This window comes from Hemitrygon akajei, chromosome 29 (genome assembly GCF_048418815.1).
Source record: "Hemitrygon akajei chromosome 29, sHemAka1.3, whole genome shotgun sequence".
In the NCBI taxonomy this organism is placed as follows: Eukaryota; Metazoa; Chordata; class Chondrichthyes; order Myliobatiformes; family Dasyatidae; genus Hemitrygon; species Hemitrygon akajei.
The window spans coordinates 28,569,208-28,592,584 of record NC_133152.1 but is presented as its reverse complement, the minus strand read 5'-3'; the positions used below and the strand labels follow the sequence as shown (position 1 = coordinate 28,592,584).

At 49.3% G+C, this 23,377-nt stretch overlaps 1 long non-coding RNA gene across 1 annotated transcript; it reads right to left on the bottom strand.

Moving 5' to 3' along the window:
- Positions 1–21,212: 21,212 nt before the first annotated feature.
- Positions 21,213–22,925, bottom strand: LOC140718380 (uncharacterized). The gene is made up of 3 exons (XR_012096676.1): positions 22,802–22,925; positions 22,241–22,384; positions 21,213–21,813 (listed from the first exon to the last, which is right to left on the bottom strand). It is a non-coding gene; the product is annotated as an uncharacterized lncRNA (long non-coding RNA).
- Between the last annotated feature and the right edge of the window lie 452 nt (positions 22,926–23,377).

Below are 23,377 nucleotides of genomic sequence, written 5' to 3'. Positions count from 1 at the left end.
AGTAAGGCTCTCGACTCGGTGCACAGTGACAATGAATGGAAATTGCACAAGGGCCGTTCCTTCACGTGTTGCACTGTGGAAACAGGGAACTGGTATCTGTCCAGACTCTGCATGGAAGTATTATCAGGAAACAGGTCTGTGCTGGAGGGGCTGGACTTCTAAATTGGAATGGAGTCGAGAGTAAAGGCTCTGTGCTGCGAGCAATGGGACAGGCCCTACAAGCAACAGCTGACGAGTATCAATAAGTGATTCTGAGCGAGAAACACGGGAAAATTTTGTAGATGCTGGAAATCCAAAGTAGCATGCACGCGTGTGCGCTCTCTCTCACACACACACACACACACACACACACACAATGCTGGAGGAACTCAGCAGGTCAGGCAGGATCTATGGAAAAGAGTAAACACCTGATGTTTCGAGCCGAGTCCCTTCATCAAGGCACTCTGTCTAGCAGCAATGCATGGATTGAAAATATGAGGTGAACTTTGCAGGGTCAGAGTCACAGGGTAGATTCACATTCACAGCCTACCTAATGCAGTGAATTGTGCAGAAGCAACTCTCACTGTGATAAGACATCAGTGCAAAGGAGACAAGTGACATTTCAAATTGATGTGGGATCTGACAAGCTAACAATCTTTAGGCAGTGCAGTTAAAACCATCAAATCATGTGTTGGCAAGATTTAACTTAAGACCGGTTGGGAGATGCTCTTTGAAGATAGGGAATCCGAGGGTTCAAGTGTAGGTTTCAGAGTAAAAGTGTGCCTCAACCAAACTTGGAACAGAAGAATCCAGAAGATTCTAGGGTACTAAAGGAGGTGGCCCTGGAAATTGCGGATGCATTGGTAGTCATTTTCCAATGTTCCTTACATTCAGGATCAGTTCCTGAGGATTGGAGAATGGATAATGTTATGCCACTTTTTAAGAAGGGAGGGAGGGAGAAAACAGAGAACTATCGACCTGTCAGCCTGACATCGGTGGTGGGAAAGATGCTAGAGTCCATTATTAAGGATGAAATAGTGGCATATCTAGATAGCAGTGATAGGATTGGGCCGAGCCAGCATGGATTTACCAAGGGTAAATCATGCTTGACTAATCTGTTGGAGTTTTTCGAGGATGTAACCAGGAAGTTAGACGGGGGAGATCCAGTGGATGTAGTGTACCTCGATTTTCAGAAGGCATTTGATAAGGTCCCACATAGGAGATTGGTGGGTAAAATCAAAGCTCAGGGCATCGGGGGGAAGGCATTGACATGGATAGAAAACTGGTTGGCAGATAGAAAGCAAAGGGTAGCGGTGAATGGGTGTTTCTCGGAATGGCAGGTGGTGACTAGTGGGGTGCCACAGGGCTCGGTATTGGGACCACAGCTGTTTACCATTTACGTTAACGATTTGGATGAAGGCATAGAAAATAACATCAGCAAATTTGCTGATGATACTAAGCTGGGTGGCAGTGTGACATGTGATGAGGATGTTAGGAGAATTCAGGGTGACTTGGATAGGCTGGGTGAGTGGGCAGATACTTGGCAGATGGCGTTTAATGTGAATAAGTGTGAGGTTATCCACTTTGGGAGTAAGAACAGGAAGGCAGATTATTATCTGAACGGTATAGAGTTGGGTAAGGGAGAAATACAAAGAGATCTAGGAGTCCTTGTTCATCAGTCACTGAAGGTGAATGAGCAAGTGCAGCAGGTAGTGAAGAAGGCTAATGGAATGTTGGCCTTTATTACAAAGGGAATTGAGTACAAGAGCAAGGAAATCCTCTTGCATTTGTACAGAGCCCTGGTGAGACCACACCTGGAGTATTGTGTACAGTTTTGGTCTCCAGGGTTAAGGAAGGACATCCTGGCTGTAGAGGAAGTGCAGCGTAGATTCACGAGGTTAATTCCTGGGATGTCTGGACTGTCTTACATAGAGAGGTTAGAGAGACTGGGCTTGTACCTGCTGGAATTAAGGAGATTGAGAGGGGATCTGATTGAAACATATAAGATTATTAAGGGATTGGACAAGATAGAGGCAGGAAATATGTTCCAGATGCTGGGAGAGTCCAATACCAGAGGGCATGGTTTGAGAATAAAGGGTAGGTCATTTAGGACAGAGTTAAGGAGAAACTTCTTCTTCCAGAGAGTTGTGGGGGTCTGGAATGCACTGCCTCGGAAGGTAGTGGAGGCCAATTCTCTGGATGCTTTCAAGAAGGAGCTAGATAGGTATCTTATGGATAGGGGAATCAAGGTATATGGGGACAAGGCAGGAACCGGGTATTGATAGGAATTGATCAGCCATGATCTCAAAATGGCGGTGCAGGCTCGAAGGACCAAATGGTCTACTTCTGCACCTATTGTCTATTGTCTATAAGATGGAACTGATAAAGGTACAGTATCATCAATTTTTTTCAATGCATCATGGATCAGTATCAATATCTTGATCAATGCACGTCTGCTCATGGAACATCATGCAGAAAAGGTAAATGGGGGCAATGGAAGATGACTGGAAATGCTACCACACAGTTAAGAGCTAGCAACATGAAGTTTTGGAGACATGGTGTGGGTGAAACCATACCTGATTACCACCAGACATGGTAGAAGGGAGTGACTTGTTCCACCAACCCCAGTGCACGTAAGATTACAAAGGAGAGGATCTCTCATATCAGAGTAAGAGGTGCCATCTTAGGTAGACGACAGAAGAGGCTGGTTTGATGGCTGTAGAGATATTGAGACTGAAGGAGTTTCTACATTCTCCATTCTCCCTGTGACTCAATAGGTTTCCTCTGGGTGCTCTGGTTTCCTCCCACATTCAACGCATACAGGTTAGTAGGTTAATTCGTCACATGGGTGCAGGCTCATTGAACCAGAAGAGCCTGTTACCCTGTTGTATCCCAAAATAATAAAATGCTACTGTCATCCCAATGCAGCCCTTACTCAATGCTAACACATGGGTATGCTTTAGATAGAGTGCAATGACTCAGGCTGATCCAGGATAGTCCTACCTCTACCCCTTCTCTAACAGGGTTGTATTGGGGTCACAAACACAAGAAGGTCTGCAGAGGCTGAAAATCCAAAGCATCGCACACAAAACACTGGAAGAACTCCGCAGGTCAGGCAGCAAGTATGGAAAGGAATAAACAGTGGACATTTTGGACCAAAGCCCTTCCTTCAGAGAAGGAAGGGGGAAGATGCCAGAATACGAAGGTGGGGGGAGGGGAAGGAGGCTAGTTAGAAGGTGATAGGTGAAACCAGGCAGGTTGGAAAGGTCAAGGACTGGGAAGAAAGAATCTAATTAGAGAGGAAAGTGGACCATAGGAGAAAGGGAAGGAGGAGGGGACCCAAGGGGAAGTAATAGGCAGGTGAGAAGTGTAAGGTCAGAGTGGGGAATAAAGGAAAGGGGGAGGGAATTTGTTACCCAAAGTTGAAATTTATATTCATACCATAGGTTGGAGGGTATGCAGATGAACCATAAGGTGTTGCTCCTCCACCTTGAAGCTAGCCTCATGAACAAGAGCAGCCCATGAACCAACATGTTGGAATTAAAATGTTTGGCCACCAGGGTGTCCCTCACTCAAGGGGAATCTGATAGGAGAGGACAGAGGCGATGGAAGAAAGAGGAGGGAGATGAACACCTTATCTCCTTACCTGCCCATCACCTCCCTCTGGTGCTCCTCCCTCTTCCTTTTCTTCCATGGCCTTCTGTCCTCTCCTATCAGACTCCCCCTTCTCCAGCCCTGTATCTCTTTCACCAATCAACTTCCCAGCTCTTTACTTCACCCCTCCCTCTCTCCCAGTTTCTCCTATCACCTGCCACCTTGTACTTCATCCTCCCCCACCCCACCTTCTTTCTCCCCTTCCCCTTGTTGAACACCTCTGATCCATCTGCCAAAAGCAGAATTTCCCGGTGGCCCACCATTTTAATTCCTTTCCTCATTCCTGTTTTGACTTGTTGGTCCATTGCCTCCTCTTTTGCCACAACGAGGGGCAATACTTATATCCCACCTGGAAAGCCTCCAACCTGAGGCATGAACATCAAGTATTTTTCCCTCCCCCTTGTCTCTTCTTCTATTCCACACTCTGGCCTCCTACCTCTTCTCCTCACCTGCCCATCACCTCCCCCGGTGCCCCTCCTCAGGGTCTATTCTCCTCCCCTATCGGGTTCCTTCTTCTCCAGCCCTTTACCTTTCCCACTCACCTGGCTTCACTTATGGCCTTCTAGCTATCCGTCTTCCCCTCTCCCCACCCGTCTATTCTGGTGTCTTGTTTCTTCCTTTCCAGTCTAGTTGAAGGTCCTCAGCCCAAAACATCGACTGTCTGTTCATTTCCACAGATGCTGCCTGACCTGGTGAGTTCCTCACATTCTGTGTATGTTGCTCTCCACGACAAACACTTGCAGAATGTCTTGTGTTTAATACTTCAGGTCAGTGAGTTTCCTTCAGCTTTTACTTTTTCATGCAGTTATGTAATTCCCTTTGAAAGGGATGCTTTTCTCAACAATGTTTTTGCAGCTTCTCCATCCAGATTTCATGAAATAGAACTGAAAGGACTCCTCTAACCTGCTCTTCCTTGACATGCATCATTCAGATCTCCATGAATACCCAGCTCCTCATCAACGATGTAGGATTGCTTTCTTCTGAGTTGCCAGCTCTCAGCCGGTAGACTCCTGGAGCATGCACAGCGTGATAGAGAAGCAGTAGGGTTGCTGGCTCAGCACCAGTGACCCAGGTTCAGTCTGACCTCTGGTGCAGTCTTCGTGGCTCTCGGTCCTGATGAAGTGTCTTGGCCTGAAACATCAACTGTTTATTTCCCTCCATATGCCGCCTGACCTGTTGAGTTCCTCCAGTATTTTGTGTGAGTTGCTCAAGATTTCCAGCATCTGCAGTATCATTTGTGTCTCCGTGGGTTTGTACGTTCTCCCCGTGACTGAATGGGTTTCTCTTGGGTGCTACACTTTCTTCTTACTTTCTACAAATGTCCCATGTGGGTGAAATGACCACCGCAGATTGTACTTAGTCCTGAGGTGTGTGGTTACATTTGGGGAAGCTGGTGGGAATGTTGAGATGATTAGTGAGGGAATGGATTACTCTAAGAGCCAGCATAGGTTCAATGGGCCAGCCTTGCATCATTCTATGTTGAATGGCAACCTGTCACAAATCTTTCTGCCTCCAACCTCCCTTCTCCCAACCATCTCCCTTTGGTCATCTAACACATCCGCCTTCCTACAAATAGCTATTTATCTCTCACTCTTCCTGCGAGTGACAAATAGGTTAATTAGTAACTACTGGCAGCTCCACGACAATCAGTGAAATGTGTCATTTTTAAAATTACTGAAAATTTTAAAGATTTATATAAATATAATTTTCTTCCTCTAATTGAATGTACACGACAAACGCTTTCCAAATGGTCGCCTATGACAATGTCGTTAATTGGTTGAATAAATGCTATTAAAATAACAGTTTTACCAACATTTCTCTATACGCTTCAAGCTGTTCCATCCTTTGTCCCGAAAACATTTTTTGATAGAATAGATTCTATGATCCTGTCATATATCTGGAATAATAAGAGTTGTAGAGTGAGTAAACCTTTATTGCAAAAATTAAAAAAAGATGGAGGCTTGGCTTTACCAAACTTTAGATTTTATTACTGGGCAATTAATATTCATTATATCACTTTTTGGATTCACGGTATAGATAATCAGGACTGTCCTTCATGGTTGGACTTGGAGGAGAACTCAGTAAGGGGGTTTTCTTTGGCTTCTTTACTGGGAGCTCCTCTTCCTTTTTTGTTTTTCAGGATTGGTAGACAAGATCTTAGTCCCATTGTTAGTCATACATTAAAAATTTGGTTTCAGTTTCACAGATTTTTTGACTTAAATAACTTTGTTCTTTCTAGTAATATCCATCTTAACTATTTTTTTAAACCATCAATTTTGGATAAGGCCTTTTTAACATGGAAAACTAAGGGAATAAAAACTTCTTTAGATTTGTTTTTAGAGGATTGTTTAATGTCTTTTTCGCAGCTAGTGGATAAATATGGTATATCTAACGCACAATTTTTCAGATCTTTACAAGTTAGGAATTTTTTATGTGATTTGTTACCAAATTACTCATTTGTTTATTTACCAAATATGATAGATGCTATTTTTCAGCTTAAACCATTTCAAAAAGGATTGATAGCCATTATATATAAACGGCTCATGAATTTACGAATGATGTCTAATGATAAGGTTAAACGTGCTTGGGAACTGGAACTTCAGGAGTCACTTTCAGATGATTAATGGAATGAAATTTATCATTTAGTTAACAATTCATCTATCTGCGCCCATCACTCCTTGATTCAGTTCAAGGTAGTGTAAAGGGTGCATATGTCAAAAGATAAACTAGCGCATATTTTTTCTAATATAAATCCCACCTGTGATAGATGCAACACTGAGGTGGCTACCTTAACTCATATGTTTTGGTCTTGCATAAGGTTAAATAATTTTTGGAGAGATGTTTTTAGAAAGTTATCAAAAGTCATAGGTTTGGACCTACAACCTAATTCAATTACGGCAATCTTTGGGATTATTCCAAAGTAAGCAGGAAATGTTCCTGCTTCCGCTCAGTGCATGATAGCTTTCTCAACTTCATTGGCTAGGAGAGCTATTCTATTGTATTGGGAGGATCCCGATCCGCCTACAGTTTTTTTCTGGCTTTCCTCTATTATGTCCTGTTTAAGTTTGGAGAAAATTAGAAGCCGATTAGCTCAATATTATACTATACATGATTTTGACAGTGTATATTCTTTTTTTTGTTTGTACTTTTACTGAAATATGTATTTGAGATGACTTCTCCTCTGACTTGTATTTATCCTTATTCTTTTAAATCAATAAAAAAAGATTGAAAATGAAAAAATGAAATGTGTCATTTTGGATCAAGCACCAACACAACTGGAGGATTGTGCAGGGGGCAGCCTGCAAGTGTCATCTTGTTTCTGCAGCCAACAACTCACTAACCCTACCCCAAACATGAGTCTTTAGGTCGTGGGAAGAAACTGGAGCTCCAGGAGGAAAACCACATGGTCACAGGGAGAACCTACAAACTCCTTACAGCCAGCGGCAGGAATTGAACTCCCATCGGTGATCGCCGGGACTAACCGCTATGCTACTGTGCTGCCCTGACCCAGACAAAGAGCCTTTCGCCCTGTGAACATGACCAGGAGCTAACAGGCTCAGGCACTGACATGAACTTGCGTAGGACCTCTGATACAGCAAAAGGTGCATCTCAGAGGTGTGATTAGACAAATGCAGTGCTATGGTAAGGGGTTATCTAAAGTACGGTGGAACAGGTTACCTTTAAAGACTTTTTAAGTCATAGAAGTAGAATTAGGCAATTCGGCCCATCGAGTCTGCTCCACCATTCATTATTGACTATTGATTTATGGACGGCTGAGGACCAAGTTAGAAAAATAGAGAGGTCTGGGGCAGATAGATGAAGGCATTGCTGCCATTGGTAGTGGGTAAAGTCACAGGAGAAAAAGACTGAAGGAGACCACACCTCCTGAAAGGGAAGTGAATTTAGATTCATGGACATTGCTGGAGAGGGAGCTGGGGAGCAAGTACAGGACAAGCTAATTATCTAGTGATAATTAGCTCTCTAAAGTTATTGAACACATGAAAAACGATACATAAACAATGACTAAAACAATCAATGTGCAAAAGAAGAGAAGACATTATGCAAATTTAAAAAAATCAATGCTGAGAGCATTCCTTGAAAGTGAGTCTGTAGGTTGTGGAATGAGATCAGAGCTGGGGGTGATTGAAATCATCCACGACGGTTCTGGAGCCCGACGGCTGTAGGGTAATAACCATTCCTGAACCTGGTGGTGTGGGTAAGTCTTGTGTGCCTCCTGTTCAGTGGAAGTGTTTAGAAGATGGCATGGCCTGGATGATGGATGCTGCCTTCTTGTGGCAGCGCTCCTTGTAAATGTGCTTTGTAAGAAAGAAATTGCATTCAGACCATTTTAGATTATTTATCCAGCGTGTTATTTTATTGAATAGAGATTTGAAGAGTGGGCAGGGAATGTTTTTCAAAATTTGTAACCAAAAGACTGATAAGAAAGCTGCTTTTGATTGCCCTGAACTCCCAATCAGTTCATCATTGTGGATGGAAGACACACGACACGACAGAAGGTGGAACGCGGAGTGAAGACGAAGTGATGGATGAACTCAGCGGGTTAGGCAGCCTCTGCGGAAGGCCGATGGACAGCCGGTGTTTCAAGTCAAGGACTCTTATGTGAATTGGAAACCTGCTGTGTTTACCCAGTTGAAAATACAAGGTGACTCCAGTCCCACAATCACTCAGCTTCTCTGTGGGAACAGCTCAATAAGAAGCAAATCCCAAACACAAGAGATTCTGACAGACGCTGGAAATCTTGAGCACAAACTGCTGAAGGAACTCAGGTCAGAAAGCATCTATGGAAGGGAATAAACTGTGTTGGGCTGAGATCCTTCATCAGGAGATCCCATTTTGTCAGAGAAACTAATGACTATGCTGATGAAATCTGCATCCCATCCTTAGATATTTTCTCCCTCACAAAGACAGCAGTGAGCCATTTGTAAATTGGGACAGCGGTTCAGAAGGTGCACGTGAGAGCTGATCATCTCCCGTATCGCATTAAGTCATTGTCTGCCTCACAATCTGTCACAATGAGATGTTAATCAATGATATTTGATTCTGAAATAGGAGCTGTCCCTCGCTCCCAACTCCAGCCACTTTCCCAGGATCTGCCCACATTAATGTCCTGGGATTTGTGAGACACACTTGCTGTCCAGATGGCCCTCAGAGATTCAGGCCGCCCTGCCCACAATACAGAGGCAGATCCCGTCACTAATTCCCCGTGTAGCCGGGCACACGTCTATTGTGCTGTCAGTGAGTTGGGGGATTGGCTGGTGAGTGTGGGAACTCGAGTGGGAGCAGAGCCCCACACTTTGTCATGCTAATACTGGCCTTTAAATACAGCAGCTGCCCAGGCCGGCCTCAGGGAGCTGGATCAGTCAGTGCCTCTCACTCACACAGTCCACGGTGGGCTTAACCTTCACGCTCAGCCCCACAGACATGTCTCCGGGCACCGGTGCCAGTCAGCGCCTGAGGGAAGGCACCAAACCCAGGGTCAGCTGCAGAGAGCCATGTGGGGTAAGTGAGGCTGAGACGGAGGGGGTTCAGGGGCTGGTGTTTCCGAGCCAGAAGGAGGTGGCGAGAGGGCAGGTTTTGTGGGGGTGGGGGGGTTGCCTGCCAATCCCTTGCTGAGCTGTGTCTCTCCCCTTGTCCCGCAGCTGATGAAACCCGCGGTGGAGAAACGCCGCAGAGATTGCATCAACAGAAGCATCGTGCAGCTGAAGGGATTGTTGGAGAGAGAGTTTCACTCCGAGCCCAACTGCAGGCTGGGGAAAGCCGAGATCTTGGAAAGATGTGTGAGCTTCCTGAGGCATCAGCGTTTGCTCGGTGAGTACTCCCCAGAAATTTCCAGCTTCCCTCAGTGACTGGGAAGGCCGAGTGTTCACTGTGTAAGTCAGAGATTACACATCTTTACGGGAATGAATCTGGAAAAAGAAACCAAGGAAACATAGTCACTCCTGTAATGTGGGAAATGAAGGGGGTAGACTGTACACAGCAAGATCCCCCAAACAGCTCCGTGACCGTGATTGTGATCATTTGTGCCGGCAGTATTGGCTGAGGGATAATTATTGGTCCTGGATGATCTGCCCTGCTCTTCCTCAACATAGAACGTAAGGAGTGTTGAAGGCTTCGGGGAGTAGGCAGGAGAACGGGCTTTACAGGGAAAATAAATCAGCCAGCATCAGATGATGGAGCAGACTCAACGGGTAAAGGGCCTAATTATGGTCTTATGATGTAAAGATTATACAATAGAATTCCTTACATCCACGAGAGGGATTCTGGAGAGTTAAGCTGGGGCCCTCTCTCTGAGAGGGAGGGATGGAGGTAGGGCACCGTGGGGAGGTGCATCAGAATGGGAAGAGATTATTATCAATCTCTGTTCACTCCACAAGGATATTGGCAAAACGCTGCCGAGGCCTAACTCTTGCCTGTCTCTTTCCAGCCTCCAGACCCCCCTCTGCAGGGTTACGACGACGGCTACATCCGGTGTCCGCAGGAGGCCCTCGGTGTCTTGTCGGCACGCCAGACCCAGGTGCCCGAACTGCTGCTGTGCCTCGGAGGAGGGAGCAGCCAACCTGCCCTGACCGTGACTCCTCCCCACACCAAACCACTCTCAGTCGGGTTCCTGAGAAAGAAGTGGAGCCTCCCAGCACCAGGACCCTGTGGAGACCCTGGCAATTCTGAGTGAGACAGCGGAGACGCTTACATAACCGAGGACATTTCAGAAAGGGCTCTTCTCAAGTCTTTGAGCTGTTTTGTCATATTGACAAGTGTCTGTGATTGTAATTCAATGATTGATGTTAATTGATTGAGGCTGTGGTTCCGCGGAGGGAGTCGCTCAGCGGGGCAGCGGAGGGGATTTTGACTCCGCGGGGCTGTGCCGGATCCCACACACCACAGGCTCCCCTGGCTTGGGACTGGTCCACCTCTCTTCCCAGGCAGAGGATTGACCTCCACTCTGGTGAGCTGCGGTGGACAGGGTCGTGGTTGGGTCCCGGTTAACATTTGGCACGAGCTATTGAACATGAGCCTGATTTGCCATGGTGGATATCCTGTCATGGTTGAATCACCTAACTGTGTTCAGGAAGTTAGGGCTAATTGGTGTTGGCGAGGAGGGACGCCGAGACTGTGCGCCCCTGAGCTGCTCTGGAGCTTATTGTCAATTTCTGTGAAATTGAAACTTTCTTTGGAGGAGTTGAGGATTTTATCCTATGGAATGACACTGTAACAGTGCAGGGTAAGACAGTATACTAGGTGAATAAACTGCGTTTAGCAGTGATGGGTAAGTCAATAAACTGTGTCTTGGAATAGTTTCAATATTTGAAACCCTGTATGTTGAGTACGTAAGGGTTGTTGGGGAATCATATCGGAGAATCATCTTCTGGGCTTTGAGGGAAGAGCGTGGGAGCAGGTCAAATCGGATGATCATTGAACTGGCGTCGGCTAGCTGGACTGGCCGAATATCCTTCCCTGGTTTTTCAGGTCGTCACTTTCACGAGGTACCTGGAACCTGCCTTCCAATGAATCCCCCCACTGTGCCCTGGGGAGGGCAGGTACATTCCTTTCTGATCCACATCTGAGAGTGCATTAAAATCACTTCCCCGCCATGTTGAATTCTGTTGCTCTGTAAGCTGATTTATGCATTAACTTTGTGATATAATTTTTTTAAAAGCCAGTATTATTGTTATCTGTGTGTTAAGTGTATGCTTTAATAAAATGTTGTATACAAACAGCGGATTGTTCTCTCGCTGTCCCAGCATTACCCTGCTGCTCGGTACTAGGGCTGGGGTGTGGGGTTGTGCTACTGGACCCGTAGTGCTCCATACTGCACCCTGCTGGCCTTTCACCGTAAAAAGCCGTTTAAAGAAACTTCCAAATCATTAATCCTGGCTGTGGTAAACTTTAAATAGTTCAGCTGGATTTCTCAAGAACCAGTCAAACCTTGTATGCATAAGTGTTCTCAGGTACACTGAAATCTTGCTCTGAGAGCAATATTTACTAAACAGATGCTATCAAAAAGCAATCTGGAGATAATCCAGAGGAGATTCACGAAAATGGTGCTGGAAATGAAAGGTTAACGTGTGAGGAGCATTCGATGGCTCTGGGCCTGTACTTGATGGAGCTTATAAGAATGAAGGGGCGATCTCACTCAAACAGATGAGGAGAGATTGTTTCCTATAGTGATGAGTCTAGGACCGGAGGACAACAGCCTCAGAATAGAAGGACGTCCCTTTAGATAAGGGGTAATTTCTTTAGCTAGAGTGTGGTGAAGCTGTGGTAGTCATTGCCACAGATGGGTGAGGAGGCCAGGTCATTGGAAATATTTAAAGTGGAGATTGATAGTTCTTGATTAGTCAGGGCATCAACGGTTATGAGGAGAAGGCAGGGGGATGGGGTTGAGAGGGATAATAAACCGGCCGTGCTGGAATGGCGGAGCAGACTCGATGGGCTGAATGGCCTAATTCTGCTCCTAAGTCTTACGGTCTAATTAACGCAGCAACGATGTAAGATCTGAGCCCTGATTACAGAGAGGAATGTCGATCGGGTTTTGTCTCTGTTGGCTGTGATCATTAATTAGCCACAAATACATTTCCATGCGACCGCTACACATTTTTTTGGAGCCAGAACTACTTTTTAATGTCTATAAAAGATTTTTCTTCTGCCATACGTTGAATATAGTGTTGCCTGGCCAACCAAAGGCCTTTTGTCATAGATCACAGGGTTAACATTGTCACCTTGTAGCTGATGAGACGAAGAGCTGTGTTAGCAGGAATCTGATCCACATCTTGTGAGGCCCATTGACCGTCCAATCCACTGCGTACGGACGGCTTCAGTAGGGGAGAACAGATCAGGATTCTACGGGGGGGGGGGAATAAAAACAGGAAGTGCAGGAAGCATTCGGCAATCTCGGCAGCATCAGTGGGAAAAGAAACAGGCTGATCTATCGGTAACATTGGACACTGCTTATGTATTCAAAAAGTCTTAATCTCACTTTATCTGCTCCTCAGCGCTCAGATTGGTTTTCTGGTCTCACTCGAGAAATTTAGAAACAGAGAACACAGAAAACCTACAGCACAATACAGGCCCTTCGGCCCACAATGCTGTGTCAAACATGTCCTTAATTACCTAGGGTTACCCATAGTCCTCTGGTTTTCTCAGCTCCATGTACCTGTCCAGGAGTCTCTTACAAGACCCTATTGTATCCGCCTCCACCACCATTGCCAGCAGCCCATTCCACGCACTCACCCCTCTCTGCATAAAAAACTTTCTCCTGACATCTCCTCTGTACCTACTTCCAAACACGTTAAAACTGTGCCCTCTCGTGCTAGCCATTTCAGCCCTGGGAAAAAGCCTCTGACTATCCACGTGATCAATGCCTCTCATCATCTTGTACACCTTTTGTTTTGTTTCATTTCTCCTTCTGCCGCCTAAAATTAACCAGTTTTTCTCTCTTTCCCGGTTCCGGTGAAGGATCCCGGGGCTCTTTCTCCGGACGCTGTTGAGTACTTCCAGCGTTTTCCATTATTATTTCAAATTTCCAGCATCTGCACTTCTAAAGTAAAAATCACATTATTTGCTTTAGCGATGTGTGGAACGCACTGGAGAGAGAGGACAACCAGTGTTAGGAGGCAACTGGGTCTGAGTGGGGGAGACACACCACACACTGTAGAATTCAGTCATTTGACGCCATTGAAACTCAGACAGCAAGAGGCTACAACTGGAGCATAGGGAACTTCTTTAAGTGCCATAGTCAGGTTCATCCAACAAGGGACTACCCTACTGGATGTAATCTGTGATGGTTGTGGTCTCCAAGATCATGGTGGGAAGCAGCGTGGTAACCAGGGAAGAAGTGGGAGGGGAGTGGCAGAGTGGTGATAAGACATAGTTCAATTTGTTAACCTTTACCAATCTGGGGCTCCTACCAAGCAGAGAACCCCAGACCTATCAGGATGCATAAATGACTTACCTGGGCTCCTGCAGTGTTGTCTACTTTGCAGAAGGTGCTGTCGGTTACTGTGCACCAGCCGTAGAGAGAACGAATGTCCAGGGTGATTGAGAGGCTAATCGAAGGGCCGTTCAGTCCTGGATAGCGTGGAGCTTCTTGAGGGCTGTTGGAACGTCACTCACTCCATCGTGCTCTAGACTTGTGCCTTGTAGGTGTAGAAAGGTAAAGGTGCATCAGGAGGACAAGGTGGATGCGTCCAGTCTCTGAGCCCTTGCTACTGAACAGCCTCTGTACTGGTGGGGTGTCAGCAGGATCATCAGCTCAACACATTTGTCCAAAAGAATGAATGCTTCAGCCTTGCCTTTAGCACGGAAATCCAGGGATCTGAGTGTTAGTGAGTGTGGTGAGTGAGTGTGAGTGCTGAGTGTGTCAGTGCACGAGAGTGCCTGTGAGTGTGTGAGAGTGGTGAGTGTGTCAGTGAGTGTGAGAGTATTGAGTGTGTCAATCTGTGTATTAGTGAGTGTGGTGAGTGTGTCAGTGAGTGTAGTCAGTGTGTCAATGAGTGTGAGTGTATCAGTGTCTGTGTGAGCGTGGTCAGTGTGTGTGTGAGTGTGGTGAGGTGATAGCAGGTGTGGAGTATTTTCCCGAACAGTGGATTAGAGGCCCCAGTCACACAGCTGTGCATTGTTGAGGTGACACAAAGGAGCTGATTCAAGAATATCACCCAGGAAACTTCCTAAAGGTACACTGTGCTGGCAATGTTCCGAAAGACACACGACTTGGGGCGCGGATTCTCACTGAAATGGATGTGTACTGACAGACTACATTTGGACAAAGTCTTACGGCAGTGTATCTGTGCTCCCATGATCCTGGTCATGGTGTCTGAGATCAGGTAACTCACTGGGGTCAAGGCCGTGGCTGTGCTCCATGTACATCAAACAGAGGGCGAGTACATCATCTTCTCCCATTTCATTTCCGGCCCTGGGTCTGGCAGGGACTAATTGACAAGAAGGTCAATTGTTATGATCAGGTCAAACTGAAGGTGCAGCAGTTCCATCACCAGACTTGTAGCCCAGAATTCAAATCTCACAACAGCAACACGTGGAGTTTTAGCAGTTTGAGGAGATTTGGTTTGTCAACTAAAACACTTGAAAACTTCTACAGATGTACTGTGGAGAGCATTCTGACAGGCTGCATCACTGTCTGGTATGGGGGGGGGGGGGCTACTGCAGAAGATCGAGATAAGTTGCAGAAACTCGTAAAATTAGTCAGCTCCATCAAAGGTCTCTGTAGTGTCCAAGACATCTTCAAAAGGCAATGCCTCAGGAAGGCAGCGTCCATTATTAAGGACCTCCACCACCAGGACTCACTCAGGAAGGTGGCCTCCATTACTAAGGACCTCCCTCACCCACCACCCAGGACGTGCCCCCTTCTCATCGTTACTCTCAGGAAGGAGGTAGAAAGAGGCTATATGAGGTCATTCCTACCCTCGGCCATCAGGCTCTGTAAAGAGTCAACCTACAGCCGGGGAAGACTCTTTAAGGCAACTTATTTTTTACTCTTTCTTACTTCTCTTCTGATATTTGTCTCTCTGGGCACTTGTAATGCTCCTGTGACGCTGTAATGTCCTTTGGGATCAATGAAGTATCTGTCTATCTACAGGAGCCTGAAGGTACACACTCAGCAATTCGCGATCAGCTTCTTCCCCTCTGCCATCCGATTTCTGAGTGGACTTTGAACCCATGGACACTAACTCACTACTATCTATTTCTGTTTTTTGCACTACTTATTGTAACTATTTAATAGACAGATATACTTAGTGTAACTCGGTCTGTTTCCCTCTATTTATTTATCATGTATTGCATTGTACTGCTGCCCTAAAGTTAACACATTCCACAACATCTGCCTGTGATATTAAACCTGATTCTGAAAATTAAAAGTCAGGAGTAAAAGTTGGTGATGGTGTGCACAGAAATGCTGGGTTGTCACTGAAATACGGCCATTGGGTTCAGTGATCTCCACAGGGGAGGACATCTGTATGTTCCTCATGAGCTAAGGTAGCTCCTAACTGGTCAGGTCTGTCTGTGACTCCAGATCCGTTGTCCAGCCGGTCAGATCAATACCTGTGAACACCACCACTGGGAAAGGTGTCCACAAACACCTGAAGATGAATAAACGGCAGAAATGATTGGTGACTCAGGTGACCCCCCCCCCCCCCCCCGGGATGGTTGACAATGAATAGGAGGGGCCAGGACTTCAGCTACACTCACCACCCCCCCCCCCCTCCCTGGTCCCATGACCTTAGGTGAAAATGCTTGTATTTATGAAACAGGGGGTGACCCTGGCATTGTGAAACGGCAGAGTGGGCAGTCATCCTGAATGAGTCCGGTCTGAGCTGAGTTACTCCTCCCCGGCCATCGTGATTGGACACCGGTGCTGAGTTTCCTGCAGGACAGATGAACACCTGTCAGGACTGGCACGGTCCCACCACCCGATCATCAGCTGGAACCCCGTGCACGTCGGGGGCAATTGGGGCTGGAGACTCCTGACCCCAGCGCGCCTTCCCAGTTCCCTCAACCTGGAGTGCCGGGCTCCTGGCGATGTCCTCGGGCAGGGATGAGGAGGGGGACAAGGAACGGGGGCTGAAACTGCCAGGAAGCGGTCTCCCCTAAGACACCCTAGATCACTTAGATGAGGAAACAGGGAGGTACGAATTACGGGCACAGGTCAACCATTCTCCCACCAAGCCTGCTCTGTCAGATTGCTACCTAACCCTGTCCACCCTAACCTTTCTCCACTTTCTACGCTGTATTTATCTACCTTAACCGTATCCACGGCCCTTGAGGAAGAGAGAGTTCCTAAGACAGACAAGGCTCTGAGATGTCACATTTCAGTCTTAACTGGATGACCCTGGATTTTAAATGGTGACTCCTTCCACCCCTCGGGATCTTACAACTTGTAATCAATTGGCCTCTCCCTCCTCTGAGTTGGGGAGGTGTGGCAGCTCGGTACGTGAAGGCCTCGACTCACCCGCCCGGGACGGTGGAGTCGAGAGGGGTGGTGAGGTGTAGGCCGGCCTTTGTTCTCCTCCTCCTGCCCATCCCCTCCTTGTCCCCCCTCTGAAGGGCGGCCCTCACGTTATCCGAGGGCATCACTAGGCCTCGGCGTGACAGGGCGGGGCTGTGAGGGAGCTGGGGATGGACTGAGGCAGGGCGATGGGAGACCAGGAGACAGGGTGTAGGTGTGGGGGAATCAGGTTGGGGCTGTGAGGGAGATGTGACGCATGCGAAACGTAAATCTAAATCTGAATCTACATGTAGTTATGATATATCTACAGGAAGTCACGTCTTCAGAGGAGACTTCAGGGGAGGGGTCTGAACCCAGTGCGAGTCAGCACCTTCAGGGGAGGGGTCTGAACCCAGGGAGAGTCAGCACCTTCAGGGGAGGGGACTGAACCCCAGTGAGAGTCAGCACCTTCAGGGGAGGGGTCTGAACCCAGTGAGGGTCAGCACCTTCAGGGGAGGGGTCTGAACCCCAGTGAGGGTCAGCACCTTCAGGGGACGGGTCTGAACCCAGTGAGGGTCAGCACCTTCAGGGGAGGGGTCTGAACCCAGTGAGAGTCAGCACCTTCAGGGGAGGGGTCTGAACCCCAGGGAGAGTCAGCACCTTCAGGGGAGGGGTCTGAATCCAGTGAGGGTCAGCACCTTCGGGGGAGGGGTCTGAACCCAGAGAGAATCAGCACCTTCAGGGGAGGGGTCTGAACCCAGGGAGAGTCAGCACCTTCAGGGGAGGGGTCTGAACCCAGTGAGAATCAGCACCTTCAGGGGAGGGGACTGAACCCAGTGAGAGTCAGCACCTTCAGGGGAGGGGTCTGAACCCCAGGGAGAGTCAGCACCTTCAGGGGAGGGGTCTGAACCCAGTGAGAATCAGCACCTTCAGGGGAGGGGACTGAACCCAGTGAGAGTCAGCACCTTCAGGGGAGAGGTCTGAACCCAGTGAGAGTCAGCACCTTCAGGGGAGGGGTCTGAACCCAGTGAGAGTCAGCACCTTTAGGGGAGGGGACTGAACCCAGTGAGAATCAGCACCTTCAGGGGAGGGGTCTGAACCCCAGTGAGGGTCAGCACCTTCAGGGGAGGGGTCTGAACCCCAGTGAGAGTCAGCACCTTCAGGGGAGGGGTCTGAACCCAGTGAGAATCAGCACCTTCAGGGGAGGGGACTGAACCCAGTGAGAGTCAGCACCTTCAGGGGAGGGGTCTGAACCCAGGGAGAGTCAGCACCTTCAGGGGAGGGGTCTGAACCCAGTGAGAATCAGCACCTTCAGGGGAGGGGACTGAACCCAGTGAGAGTCAGCACCTTAAGGGGAGAGGTCTGAACCCAGTGAGAGTCAGCACCTTCAGGGGAGGGGTCTGAACCCAGTGAGAGTCAGCACCTTTAGGGGAGGGGTCTGAACCCAGTGAGAATCAGCACCTTCAGGGGAGGGGTCTGAACCCCAGTGAGGGTCAGCACCTTCAGGGGAGGGGACTGAACCCCAGGGAGAGTCAGCACCTTCAGGGGAGAGGTCTGAACCCAGTGAGGGTCAGCACCTTCAGGGGAGAGGTCTGAACCCAGTGAGAGTCAGCACCTTCAGGGGAGGGGTCTGAACCCAGTGAGAGTCAGCACCTTTAGGGGAGGGGTCTGAACCCAGTGAGGGTCAGCACCTTCAGGGGAGAGGACTGAACCCAGTGAGAATCAGCACCTTCAGGGGAGGGGTCTGAACCCCAGTGAGAATCAGCACCTTCAGGGGAGGGGTCTGAACCCAGTGAGGATCAGCACCTTCAGGGGAGGGGTCTGAACCCAGTGAGAGTCAGCACCTTCGGGGGAGGGGTCTGAACCCCAGTGAGGGTCAGCACCTTCAGGGGAGGGGACTGAACCCCAGGGAGAGTCAGCACCTTCGGGGGAGGGGACTGAACCCCAGGGAGAGTCAGCACCTTCAGGGGAGGGGTCTGAACCCAGTGAGGGTCAGCACCTTCGGGGGAGGGGTCTGAACCCAGGGAGGGTCAGCACCTTCAGGGGAGGGGACTGAACCCAGTGAGAGTCAGCACCTTCAGGGGAGGGGTCTGAACCCAGTGAGGGTCAGCAACTTCAGGGGAGGGGTCTGAACCCAGTGAGGGTCAGCACCTTCGGGGGAGGGGTCTGAACCCAGGGAGGGTCAGCACCTTCAGGGGAGGGGACTGAACCCAGTGAGAGTCAGCACCTTCAGGGGAGGGGTCTGAACCCAGTGAGGGTCAGCACCTTCAGGGGAGGGGTCTGAACCCCAGTGAGGGTCAGCACCTTCAGGGGAGGGGACTGAACCCAGTGAGAGTCAGCACCTTCGGGGGAGGGGTCTGAACCCAGTGAGGGTCAGCACCTTCAGGGGAGGGGACTGAACCGCAGTGAGAGTCAGCACCTTCAGGGGAGGGGTCTGAACCCGGTGAGGGTCAGCACCTTCGGGGGAGGGGACTGAACCCAGTGAGAGTCAGCACCTTCAGGGGAGGGGTCTGAACCCCAGTGAGAATCAGCACCTTCGGGGGAGGGGTCTGAACCCAGTGAGGGTCAGCACCTTCGGGGGAGGGGACTGAACCCAGTGAGAGTCAGCACCTTCAGGGGAGGGGTCTGAACCCAGTGAGAGTCAGCACCTTCGGGGGAGGGGTCTGAACCCAGTGAGGGTCAACAACTTCAGGGGAGGGGTCTGAACCCCAGTGAGAGTCAGCACCTTCAGGGGAGGGGTCTGAACCCCAGTGAGGGTCAGCACCTTCGGGGGAGGGGTCTGAACCCAGTGAGGGTCAGCACCTTCGGGGGAGGGGACTGAACCCAGTGAGAGTCAGCACCTTCAGGGGAGGGGTCTGAACCCAGTGAGAGTCAGCACCTTCGGTGGAGGGGTCTGAACCCAGTGAGGGTCAACACCTTCAGGGGAGGGGTCTGAACCCCAGTGAGAGTCAGCACCTTCAGGGGAGGGGTCTGAACCCAGTGAGAGTCAGCACCTTCGGGGGAGGGGTCTGAACCCAGTGAGGGTCAACACCTTCAGGGGAGGGGTCTGAACCCCAGTGAGAGTCAGCACCTTCAGGGGAGGGGACTGAACCCAGTGAGGGTCAGCACCTTCAGGGGAGGGGTCTGAACCCAGTGAGAGTCAGCACCTTCAGGGGAGGGGTCTGAACCCCAGTGAGGGTCAGCACCTTCAGGGGAGGGGACTGAACCCAGTGAGGGTCAGCACCTTCAGGGGAGGGGTCTGAACCCAGTGAGAGTCAGCACCTTCAGGGGAGGGAACTGAATCCCAGTTAGGGTCAGCACCTTCAGGGGAGGGGTCTGAACCCAGTGAGAGTCAGCACCTTCGGGGGAGGGGTCTGAACCCAGTGAGGGTCAGCACCTTCAGGGGAGGGGTCTGAACCCAGTGAGGGTCAGCACCTTCGGGGGAGGGGTCTGAACCCGGTGAGGGTCAGCACCTTCAGGGGAGGGGTCTGAACCCAGTGAGGGTCAGCACCTTCAGGGGAGGGGTCTGAACCCCAGGTAGGGTCAGCACCTTCAGGGGAGGGGACTGAACCCAGCGAGGGTCAGCACCTTCAGGGGAGGGGTCTGAACCCGGTGAGGGTCAGCACCTTCAGGGGAGGGGTCTGAACCCAGTGTGGGTCAGCACCTTCAGGGGAGGGGTCTGAACCCCAGGTAGGGTCAGCACCTTCAGGGGAGGGGACTGAACGCAGTGAGGGTCAGCACCTTCAGGGGAGGGGACCGAACCCAGTGAGAGTCAGCACCTTCGGGGGAGGGGACTGAACCCAGTGAGAATCAGCACCTTCGGGGGAGGGGACTGAACCCCAGGTAGGGTCAGCACCTTCAGGGGAGGGGACTGAACCCCAGGTAGGGTCAGCACCTTCAGGGGAGGGGACTGAACGCAGTGAGAGTCAGCACCTTCAGGGGAGGGGTCTGAACCCAGTGAGAGTCAGCACCTTCAGGGGAGGGGACTGAACCCAGTGAGAGTCAGCACCTTCAGGGGAGGGGTCTGAACCCAGTGAGGGTCAGCACCTTCAGGGGAGGGGAGGACTGAAGTCATGGCAGTTAGAAACTGTTCAGCAAGCCTCCTGGCCCAATTAAACAGCACAGTGTCCCAAATATACGAAGAGAATTCGGCAATTTTCTCGATTAGTTGTTGTTCTTTAAACGGCTGCCCTGAATAAGCCATGGCCCAATGAACTGGAATGGACTGTATCTGATAGTTTCACAGTTGTTGTGGGATTTGAGCCCACTCTCTAGACTGCTGGTGCAGGAAATCTCAGGGATGGAATTCCAGTCAGAGAGCACGACAGCACAGAAACAGGCCCGTCTCTTCCATACCGAGCTGTCTTTCTGCTTAGTTCAATCGACCTGCACCTGGTCCACAACCCTCCATCTTCCCCATCCGTACACTTACTCCAAACCTTCCTGCAATCAAACCTGCACACACCACTTCCACTGGCAGCTCGTTCCACACTCTCACTGCCGTCTGAGTGAAGACGTTCCCCCTTAAATATTTCACCTTTCCCCTTTAACCTAACCTTTGCAGCATCACTGTTCACCTGGATGCAGGAAGGAGGGTTGTTGAATTGACTTTATTACTTATGTCCTTCATATACATGAGGAGTAAAAATCTTTACGTTATGTCTCCATTCAAATGTAATTTATAATAAATATTATGTACAACAGTCAGTCAATATAACATAGAAATACAATTGTATCAGTGTGAATTAATCAGTCTGACGGCCTGGTGGAAGAAGCTGTCCCGGAGCCTGTTGGTCCTGGTTTTTATGCTGCGGTACCGTTTCCCGGGTGGTAGCAGCTGGGACAGTTTGTGGTTGGGGTGACTCAGGTCTTCAATGATCCTTCGGGCCCTTGTTACACACCTGTCTCTGTAAATGTCCTGAATAGTGGGAAGTTCACAACTACAGATACGCTGGGCTGTCCGCACCACTCTCTGCAGAGTCCTGCGACTGAGGGAGGTACAGTTCCCATACCAGGCAGTGATGCAGCCAGTCAGGATGCTCTCCATTGTGCCCCTGTAGAAAGTTCTTAGGATTTGGGGGCCCATACCAAACTTCTTCAACTGTCTGAGGTCAAAGAGGTGCTGTTGTGCCTTTTTCACGGCACAGCCGGTGTGTACAGGCCACGCGAGGTCCTCGGTGATGTGTCACAACCCCAGATCCATTGATGTCAATAAGGGTTAGCCCGTCTCCATTCCTCCTGCAGTCCTGTGAAGTGAAATTCTGTAATTTACTGCAAGTGCACTGAGATGAGCCCTGAATCTGTGTAATATATAGAAAACCAAACAGCTGACAGGTGACACGGAATACTTGAGAAGGTGTTTTACATAGCCATAGGATTGACTGTGATGGCACAAAACTACTGGGCTGCACCAATGGGTTTTGGGCCCACCTGGTGAAGGAAGCATTGAAATAAAACCAGAGGAAAAGAATTTTAACAAAGGTCCCGCTGTAAGTAAGAACTGGAATTTGATTGTAAACAAGGTGGGAGAGCAGAAATCTGATTGGATGACGACAAACCAATCAGGCGGGACGGACGATGGGGTTATAAATACCACCAGACTAGACATGCCCAAGCATCACCCCTGATGAAGATGGCAGAGTTTGTCATCAAAAAGCTGATTAAAATCGATACCTGTATCCAGCTGGAAGCCTGAGAAGAGATTATTCATCAGACACGACAGGAAAACACCAGGTCCTTTTTCACTAGATCCTTTCTAACCCTCATATTGGTTATCGTTCACCTCCTGTGCAATCTGATTGACACACAGAACCGTCACTGTAAATGAAACACAATGCCAATGAAACTTGTTGAGGTTAAATAATTAAAGGCTCTTTATTTGTTTTACATGGAAAATAAAACTGATCCCACCCATCCAATTCTATTAAAGTGGTTTGATTATTAACAGTTTGAAGTTTCTCGCATTTTAATGAGTTGTGCTGGGCCAGCAGCCTCTAGACAAGGGCCTTGGCCAAACTGCTCTGTGGAGTAGAGGTGTGTGTGTGTGTGTGTGTGTGTGTGTGTGTGTGTGTGTGTGTGTGTGTGTGTGTGTGTGTGTGTGTGTGTGTGTGTGTGTGTGTGTGTGTATGTGTGTGTGTGTGTGTGTGTGTGTGTGTGTGTGTGTGTGTGTGTGTGTGTGTGTGTGTGTGTGTGTGTGTGTGTAAAACTGTCTCTCACTGTCTGGGATCCTCCTACCATCGGACCAAGTTCTGCCACGAGCACCTTGTTGGCCCTGTCCTTGAAAGAATTCTCACACCGGCATCTTCCCTGCCATGGAAACAAGGCAATCTCGTTCTTCCTCAAGGGAAGGAAGAAATCCAGTGGGGAATTTCAAAGAAGAGTCTTCTCGCTCAAAAACAGGAAAGGCGGCGGCCACGGGGAGGGGTTACAACGAGTTCCACAGATAGACTCAGGGAGACCAGGCATGTAGAGCGGGGAACCGCGAACAGAGGGCAGTGGTGGCAGACGAGGGGAAACCGGAGCCTCCTCAAGAGGAGCGCGAATACTTGCGCGGGCAGAATAGTTGCTCCCATGCAATGGGTCCTGTGTGCAAAAGAGAGACTGTTTGCTCCAGTGTTTGGGACGGAGGTTTAATTTTCTGTTTTACATTCCGGGGGGGTCAGGATGGAAGCGACAGGCCTGGTCTCCAGACGCCGCACGGCCATCCAGCCCGGCAGCGAAAATGTTGTGACCGCAGTGGTCTTCCATCCTGAAGGTCAGGGCATAATCCTTGACACATTGTGTTGCTCATCCGTAGGTACCTTCTGCTGA